Genomic DNA, 9,563 nt, shown 5'->3' with positions numbered 1-9,563 from the left:
AGGAGGTCGTCCTTCGTGGTGGTCGGGAGACCAAGTGCCCGATATCCCGACTCCAGGCGTTGCCTGGGGAGGTCGTGGGTCGGGCACGCCAACAGAAGGTGACCGAGAGTGCCCGTGTCATCGCAAGAAGGGCATGCAGGGAATGAGGCCCGGCCATGGACGTATAGCCTGGAAGGCGTCCACGTGCATCCGATACGGAGACTCAGAAGGAGGGAACGGTCCCGCCGGGGCAGCTGGTCCGAGAGCAGGCGGAAGGGCTTTCGGGCCGCTTTTCTCCGGTCCGGGTGAAGGGTCCGCACCACCTGCAACAGGAGAGATTGGGCAAAATCGTGCTGGGCCACTGCTAAAGATACCGGGGACCCGTCGGCGTGAGCTGACTTGGCCGAAGCATCAGCCAGGTCGTTGCCCTCAATGCCGGAGTGGCCCGGCACCCAATGCAGCCGTGATCCGGTGGCCCGCATCCTCCAGGGCGTGCAAACGGGCCTTGAGCTGAGAAGTGGTGGCCACGGCATCGTGAGGCCTGGTCAGCAGCTGAAGGGCTGGCCGGGAGTCGCAGAGGACTGCCACAGGGCCAGGTGGGAGGGCCGCCATGAGGTCAGCCGCCAGGTGTAGTCCTGCCAGCTTGGCAGCTGTTGAACTGCCTGGGAAGGAGAGCCTGCAAGTCTTGGTGACGCCCAACTGCGGGGCCACGAGAGCCGCAGCTGACCGACCTGAGGCCGGCAGCACCAATCGGTAAAGGGGAGAGTGGAGCCTCCACACTCCTCCAGAAAGGCAGCAGCAGCCTGCTTGATGGCTGCAGCCGGTGTGCGGGGCTTGGATGTGCCTCCAAAGTCCAGGGAGACCTGCAGAGGAAGACGCGTAGGGAGCGGGTGGAGGGTCAAATGGCTGTTGGGTCGGCCCAGGGACTCCAGGTAAGCACCGACGAGCATGCCCATCCTGGAGTGGGGGCGCCCCAAGAGACGTGCACAGAAGGCTTCACCGTCAGGTACATGGTGGAGCCGGTCGGTGTGTGTGAGGCCTCTCTGCAATAACAGAAGGTTTAGTGGGAGCACCCCGCTTCGGCAAGGATGGCCGGGGTCTGGGAGGTCCGTGGGACTCCCAAGAGACGGCGCGCTGTAGCGGGTGACGTCTGAAAGGGTTTGATGCTGTGAACCAATGATAACCCCCGGCTGCTGACGTTATCTGCCACGTTTTCGTGCGAAAGTGGCACCGCGCGTCGCCGCAAGGCGCGAAAGCGGGAATTTTTAAAAAGTATTGCAAATTTCCCGCTCGCTTCTGAGGTCTCGATCGTACGCGGCATGTATGCTTGGAGGCGTGTACTCTACATAGTGCAAGCAATTTAAGGCCAAGCTCAAACACCCGTTTCTGCGGCCCTTTAAAGACGTCGAATTATCGCCATTCAGGTTCCGCTACTATACTGTGATCTAAAAAATACTTGTTAAAGTAGCTAGCTTGGCTAGTTTGCACGTTTCGAGATTACTAGCGTATTAAAAACCATGCACGCGACATACGCAGGAGACAAACGCTAGAAGTTTTTGTCTATCTCAAGTCCACGTGTTTTAATTATCTAGAAACCATTAATTTTAGAAACAAAATTTGCTTTATCCTGCTGAATTGTTTCTCAATTTACAGAACATCTAACTCCGTGACTTCAATTTCTTCTCAGTGTCGCAGTAATTTAGCACCAATTTATGAACGTGCTTGTCCTGCAGTTCAGCATGCACACATTGTTATCAACGCAGAGTACCTCTTGCGCCATTCTGTCGAACACACACATGCATTGGCACACAAGGGTACGCAAGAGGTTCCTGATTATTCAGGACGTTTTCCGGCTCGAATCCTACTAAGGCTTATTCTCCAAATATTAATTAAGCTAAAGAGATTTGCACTGTATTCTTGACTCGAACTTAAAGCATTGTCAAATGGAAGATACAAATGTGTCGCTAAAAGCTTTTAAGAGCGTTAGCTCTTACTCATGTTTATCGATTTCTTGGGGTCTGCTACCACGCCATTAGTATATCGAATTGGTGAATGATTGGCGTCGTCACTGATAATTCCAATTGGTGATTTATTTGTGACGTCACTTATAAATCCAAGATGTCGGCCGCCATACGAAATCAATAGCGACCCAATTGGTGATTGATTGGTGACGTCACTAATGTATCCAATTTGTGATTGATTGATGACGTCACATATCAAAAACATCTAACGCTCGTTGCTTCGTCTTCCAGACGGTGGCGGCATTATTGTTATCCATTAACGTACTTTCCGACGTCTCTTCATGTGTACAGAAATCCGCAGTGCAGTGCACCAATCCCTGTGGAATAAAACAATGTGGAGCAATGCGCGCGAAAATGGCACCTTTTCCCCATATAGTAGCAATATTCAGGCCGGATTGATAAAATAGGTTATCAGTGAAGTAAAGACGGCTTGTTTTCGAGACATGCGATCTAATTTCGGATAAAATGTCACGACTTGCCTGAAGCAGCCTCATTTATTATCATTTAGGAGAAAGCGTCCTTATTCGCCGCATAGGCATTAACTGGGACCGGGAGTGGTCCTGGCAAATATAGGCTCTTACAAGGTGCACTAGCGCTGCTGCGAATAGTATTATTGAGGCAGATACCATGCACCATGCCTTTTGAAGCCATACATGTCGTTAGTAAATGTCAAGTCAAATTGCACTGCCAGCTGCACTTCCATATATTACACCATTATGGCGATGGCAAACATTCCTGTGTGTTGAGGCGCTGTACAATGAGATGCAAGCTTGAGTGACGTTAGCGTGCTATGAAAGCTAGAACTGCGAGTACTAAGACGTGATCGTGTGGACGCCTGTGAAACTCTAGGCAAACGGTCGGCACATGTCTGTGCCGTATTCATTCGCGTTATGAACGCGCACGTCGTACTAGAGCTGTCATAAAAGTACAATCTTTATTCCTCAAATAATATACGCCCATGTTTTGGCAATTTAACGCTAATAATAAACGCCCCTCATTCTGATAATGCAACAGAAGGCTAGCAGGAGCCCTTTTTAGAACTCCGAAACTACTAACTACTACGGAATAATGTAAACTACAAACGCCCGAATGTCAACGCTAGTTTACCTCGCCCGGCAGGACAAACAGTCAATAAATATGTTCTGCGAGGAATCCGAGAACTAATAGAAGGCACTGTTGTAAGAAAGGGTTCCTTAGTTCTATCCGTAATATTAAGGGTTGTGCTAAAGTTTTAGTTGGGCGTCAAGGTGAATGCTGTACGCTGTTGCATATTGATACGGGAATAAAAGAAGAGGCGGAGAGCGAGCGCGAGCGGCGAGCGCTCGGCTCTAGCACGAGGGAGATAGAACGAGAAAGCTTGGCCGCCGCCGGTCGTGCTTCGCCGGCTCTCCTCCGTACTGCTGCTATATTTCTCTGGACGGGCCCGTGGCTACCCCGTGGCATCCCACACCGTAACATTTTGGTGGCAGCGGTGGGATCATGCCGCTCACCCGCTCCCAGAATCAAGCACCCGACGTGCCAGACGACAGGAGTCCACCACCAGCCGATAGCGCCGACGACGCGGCGGCCGGCGCCGCTAGACCTAGGCGCTCGGAGAGGCTCGGCTCTTCGCAGCACCCGGACGCCGGTGTTGAGCGCCTCCTGGATACAGTCACCCAACGGACGGACGCCTGGGAGGCCCGTCTGACTGCCCAGGCTGGGGAGATGGAAGCTCTCCGGCGCGAACTCCGTCGCCTGGTGCCAGCCGAGCCGAGCACAGGTCAGGTGCCTTTGGGCGTCCCCGCCGCCGCTGTTTACGGCTCTGCCGTCGCTGGGCCTGCGGTCGTGGCCGCCAATGGCGTGCTCGGCGCGGGTGCGTCCTCGCCGCAGTGTTCGTTGGACGTTGTGGAATTGCCCACATTTGACGGCACCATCTCGTGGGATGCTTACCGCATCCAGCGGGACGGTATTGCGGCGGCGAGAGGCTGGGACGAGCAAATGAAGGCATGGATGCTCGTTGCAAAACGTAGGGGCCGCGCCACCGAGCTGCTGCAGAACGTGCCGCCCGACCAGCTGGGCTCTTACACTGTTCTGGCGGGCCTCCTCGCCGACCACTATGGTGCCTCAGGTCAACCCCGTGTGCAGTACCACCGCCTGCGAGCCCGCCGTCAAGAGCCCGGGGAGACGTACCAGGACCTCGCCGCCGCCATTGAGCGCCTGGCTCTGCAGTCGCTGCCGGGAGCGCCTCAGAACGCCGTGGCCCTGGTCGGCACCGAGGCGTTTGTCGACGCCATCCGACTCCCCGAGGTGCAGCGCTTGGTCCGCTCTGGCCGTCCTGATTCCGTCCGCGCCGCCATGGCGCTCGCCATCGAGGCGGAATTGACTTTGCTGGCCATGCGGGGGTCGCCACCGTCTGCCGAGCGCAGCATCCGGGTGCAGGCTCCTCGGTCCGCAGCCCCAACTGCGGCCTCTATCCGACGCCTGCGTAACGACGTCCGCATGACCTGCTTCCGCTGCGGCCTGCGGGGACACTACGCGAGGGACTGTGCCGGCCCTCCAACGTCGGGAAACGATTTGGCGGAACTCCGGGGGCACCGTTCCGTCCCCACACTCCTTCGTTCTCCGCGTCCCCTCCTATCGTCGGCTCCGATTACCACTGATGCTCCTTACGTGCTCGTCGACGTCGCCCTGCTTGACCGGCACGTAAAGGCCTTGGTTGACACTGGAGCGGCTGTCAATGTACTGCACAAATCGTTTGTTGCTAACGCGCCCCACCTGCTTCTGCCAGCCGCCAAAACCCGGCTCTTAGCTTTTAACGGCACCCCTGTGGAGCAAGTCGGACGTGTCGTCGTCAACCTGACAGCACTCGGAAATACCATCTCCACCGAGTTTGTTGTCGCAGACAGCCCTTTTTGGCCAGTGGTCCTCGGGTGCGGGTGGTGCCAGCAAGCCGGAGTCGTCCTTAATTTTACTAGAACCAAACCACGGGCGAGCGGAACTCTCTGTGGGCCGGGCTGGCTTAGCCGGGTTTCCAGCCTCGGTGTCGCCCTGTGGCAGTCCCTGGTGTCGGCGACCAAGCGTGCCTCAGCATCTCTGCGTGACCTCGCGACGAAGTGGCCGTGTCGAGTCAAGCTGTTCGACGTCACTACCGTGACTGTGGCGTCCGCCGTGACCCTGCCACCGGGTGCGGCAACGTGGGTGTATGCCAAGCTTGACAGTCCGGTCACAGCAGACGTGCTGTTCGAACTCATCCGGTGTTCAGCTCCAGCCCGTCAGATGACCTCCCCTCGAAGCCTTCTGCCTGTGCTCAAAGGAGAGGCCCACGTATTTATACTCAACATCAGCAGCGTACCTCTCGCGCTGACTCCCGGCACGCAATTGGGTACAGCCTCAGTTTTGGACCCCGGGTCACCAGTGGCGTCTCTGCAACCTGAAGCCCCGCCTCGCCACCCTCCAGCGCCGGCGATCTTATCATGGGAAGAATTTAACTTTGGGCCCAGCCTGACCTGCGCGGAGCTCGCCTCTTTGAAGACCTTGCTGCTCGAGCATCGCAGTTGCCTTGCTCTCAGCGCCGGTGAACTCGGGTGCATTTCCTGGGCTCAACACCGGATCAACACCGAAAACCGCGGGCCCGTTCATCACCAACCTCGCCGTGTAGCGCCAGCCGAACGGAGAGTCATCCAGCAGCACGTGTGCGACATGCTTGACCAGGGAATCATTGCCCCTTCTTGTAGCCCTTGGTCCTCCCCTGTCGTCCTTGTGCGCAAGAAGGATGGAACACTCCGCTTCTGCGTTGACTATCGGAAGCTAGATGCTATTACTAATTGCGACGTGTACCCGCTGCCTCGCCTCGACGATGCGCTTGACCGCCTGAAGGGGGCCCGTTATTTTTCCACGCTAGATCTGCTCTCGGGCTACTGGCAGGTGCCTGTTCACCCCGATGATGCGGAAAAGACGGCTTTCGTGACTCCCGACGGCCTTTACCAGTTCACCCGTATGCCCTTCGGTCTCTCGAACGCTCCAGCCACCTTCCAGCGTCTCATGGACCGAGTCTTAGGCCATTTGAAGTGGACTATGGCGTTGGTCTACCTGGATGACGTAATTGTCTACGCGGCTACATTTGAAGAACACCAGAGACGCCTCAAACTCGTCCTCGAAGCCCTTACCTCTGCTGGGCTTCGCTTAAAACCAAAAAAATGTTTCTTCGGTTTCGCGGAGGTGACGTACTTGGGTCACGTTGTGAGCCGGCATGGCATCCGTCCCGACCCTGAAAAGCTAAAAGCGCTTACAGCTTACGAAGCTCCCACCACCGCCAAGGAGCTCAAAAGTTTCCTTGGATTTGCTTCGTATTTCCGTCGTTCCATTCCGGACTTTGCCAAGCGCAGCGCTCCATTGACCGCCCTGCTGAAGAAGAATGCACCGTGGAGTTGGACGCAGGCCCAACAGCTCGCGTTTCTTGACGTCAAGCACGCCCTCCTCGAGCCTCCTACATTGGCCCATTACGACGAATCGGCCCCCATCGTCCTCCACACGGATGCCAGCCAAGATGGGCTCGGCGCTGTCCTCCTGCAAGAAGACGAGACTGGTGACCACAAAGTCCTAGCTTATGCCAGCCGCCAGCTTTCCGACGTTGAGCGCCGCCGCCACTCTTCAGAACTCGAGTGCCTCGCCGTTGTCTGGGCCGTCGAGAAGTTCCGTCCCTACCTGTACGGCCGTCACTTCACCATAGTCACGGACAATAGCGCTCTCACTTGGCTGCAGTCCGCCAAACATTTGAATGCCAAGATTGCACGCTGGTCCCCGCAACTTCAAGAGTGCAATTTCACAATAGTGCATCGGCGCGGCTCTGCCTATCAAGATGCCGATTTCCTTTCTCGCCACCCTTGTTCCGTGACGGCTTTGACGGACCTGAGGACTGCACAAACGCAAGATCCCGCCATTGCTGTCATAATCCACTCCCTTGGCACCGCCGCCGGCGCAGGCCTCCGCCAACTACGCCGGGTCTATCGAATGAAGGACGACCTCTTGTGTCATGTGAAGCGGCTCCGTGGTCGACCACCCGTCTGGTTGCCAGTTGTGCCGGCAACACTGCGGTCGCAAATCTTGCGCGGCTTACACGACGCTCCCACGGCTGGTCACCTTGGTCGCGGCAAGACCTACGCACGACTGTCGGAGCGGTTTTGGTGGCCTAATATGTCCAGAGATGTCAAGGAACACGTGGCGTCCTGCCAGACATGCCAGTACAGAAAACCGTCCACAGGTGTAACCAAGCCACCCCCGCAGGCTTTTTCGCCACCAAGTTCACCTTTCGAGCTGGTTGGACTGGATCATTTGGGCCCGTTTCCGAAGACGCGTGCCGGCAACCGGTATGTTCTGGTTGCGATCGACTACTTCTCCAAGTGGGTCGAAGCACTGCCCGTTCCAGACACGTCGTCCGCTCATGCCGTCGCGTTTGTGGAACAGCATCTCGTTCTTCGGCACGGTGTTCCCCGGCGCCTCATCACGGACCGTGGGAGCTGCTTTATGTCCCGTGAATTCGAGCGAGCCCTCCGCTCCTTCGGCATTGCGCATTCCACTACATCCGTCAATCATCCGCAGTGCAATGGCCTCGTGGAGCGTGTTAACCGTGCCCTCACGGATATACTCGCATCCTACGTCGCTCCGTCCCACACAAACTGGGATCGTTTTGTTTCTGCTGCAGCTTTTGCAGTCAACACTGCAGCGCAAGAAACAACGCATGTGACGCCGTTCTCAGTCGTCTATGGCAGAACGCCCTCCATCCCTCTCGACGCGCAGTTGGGCCTTCCCCATCCTACTGCGTCACCAACTGAATCTGCTCAACGACTTCATTCCGCCCGCCTCGACGCCCAGCGCAACCTCCTCACGGCTCACGCGCGTGTGCAAGCGGCCAACGCGGCAGCACCACCACATCCCCATCCCCCCTTCCGGCCCCGTGACTTGGTCCTCGTTCGTCGCACCATCCGTGCGACTGGCCGTGCCGCAAAGCTCTTGCCCCGATACCGCGGACCTTACCGTGTCGTTGCCCGACTCGGCCCCGTGACATACCGCCTCGAAGACCTGCCAGAGCATCGACCATGCGGTGTGCACCACATTTTCCCAGAGCATGTTTCAAACATGAAGCGATATGTCTACGGCGCCTGCAGTGACTCCGACTTAGCTACCGGGTCCTCATCAGTGCCGTCGTCGCCTGCTGGCTCCATGCCTTCCCCACGCAATGCAGTCCCATAAACGGGTCGCCGCTCAATGTGCATAAAACTCCCTGAAGTTCGCCTAACCGGTGTGGGACCTTCTTCGGCGACTGCAGACACCTTCGCCCAGCTCACACACTTCGAATTCAACGAAGAGTGTGACCGTTTCCTATCTGCGAGCCCACATTGCATCGCCCCAGGAAACCCTGCATCAAAGCACGGCCTGACTTCTCCGCCCCCCCCCCCCCCACCCCCCCCCCCCCCGTTGGAAAGGTGATACGGGAATAAAAGAAGAGGCGGAGAGCGAGCGCGAGCGGCGAGCGCGCGGCTCTAGCACGAGGGAGATAGAACGAGAAAGCTTGGCCGCCGCCGGTCGTGCTTCGCCGGCTCTCCTCCGTACTGCTGCTATATTTCTCTGGGCGGGCCCGTGGCCACCCCGTGGCATCCCACACCGTAACAATATTAAATTCTAGTTCTCACTTTGAGGCAGCGTTAAAGGCGGCTATGCCAGTTATACGCGCTGGTTTTAAAATAAAAATTAACTATGCACGGAAGCCGGGCTGAGGAGTGCGTTTTGTTTTACTTAGCAGGTTAATCGTACGTTCTGAAGTATTTATTACAAAAGGCTACTTTTTATTCGGTTTATGACGCATATATTTCCCTAATACTTTACTGCGCGTAACACCCAAATTTCCGCAGGTTCTTTTTGAAAAATGCGTTCGCTATTCTGGTAAAAATAATTGACGTTGGACAATTTCTTTTTGCGTTTGCAATGAGTGCAAAAACTTTCTCAATATCTAATGGGATTTAGCGATCACCCTACGCTTTATTTTCGAGAAACGTTTTTCCTTTATATTGTTTATTGAAAAAGAAGTACAGGTATGAGTCACAATTTAGTACACAAGGACATCCCAAATTTGGAAACTGTGAGGGGGAATCCTTTTATTAATTACATATATTACGCATGATAAAAATATGGCAGGTAGCAACTACATAGCAGGAAACAGGTGCAGTGGGAATTAATGACAACAGAAAGTTTTATTACATATGGTAAATTTTACCATTACATTTAGAAACACGGTGATAAAAAGAACACAGTATTATACAAGAGCACTGAAGCAACACAAGCCGTACAGAAGAATCACAGGGTTCATTGGCATGGTAATTGGGTGCAATTAAAAAGTGCATAGTTTTTCAAGTTCTTATAGAAGGATGCTTCGGTGCAGAATGATTTCATGATGTGGGCAGCGAGTTCCAGACAGTGATGGCTGAGGATAAAGCGCACTGTTTCCAATAATAAGTTTTGACTTTCGGAATTAAGCAAGCTTGTAGTATTTGTTAATTAATTTTCAATTGAGCCTCTATTAAATGAGGC

At 55.1% G+C, this 9,563-nt stretch overlaps 1 protein-coding gene across 1 annotated transcript in view; it reads left to right on the top strand.

Moving 5' to 3' along the window:
• The window catches only part of LOC144099473 (tubulin beta-4 chain-like), a 241,834-nt gene that overhangs the window by 65,248 nt on the left and 167,023 nt on the right, over positions 1 to 9,563 (top strand). The gene's annotated exons all lie outside the window — the stretch shown is intronic.

Source organism: Amblyomma americanum, chromosome 7 (assembly GCF_052857255.1).
Source record: "Amblyomma americanum isolate KBUSLIRL-KWMA chromosome 7, ASM5285725v1, whole genome shotgun sequence".
Lineage (NCBI taxonomy): Eukaryota > Metazoa > Arthropoda > Arachnida > Ixodida > Ixodidae > Amblyomma > Amblyomma americanum.
This window is presented reverse-complemented; position numbering and strand designations above follow the sequence as displayed.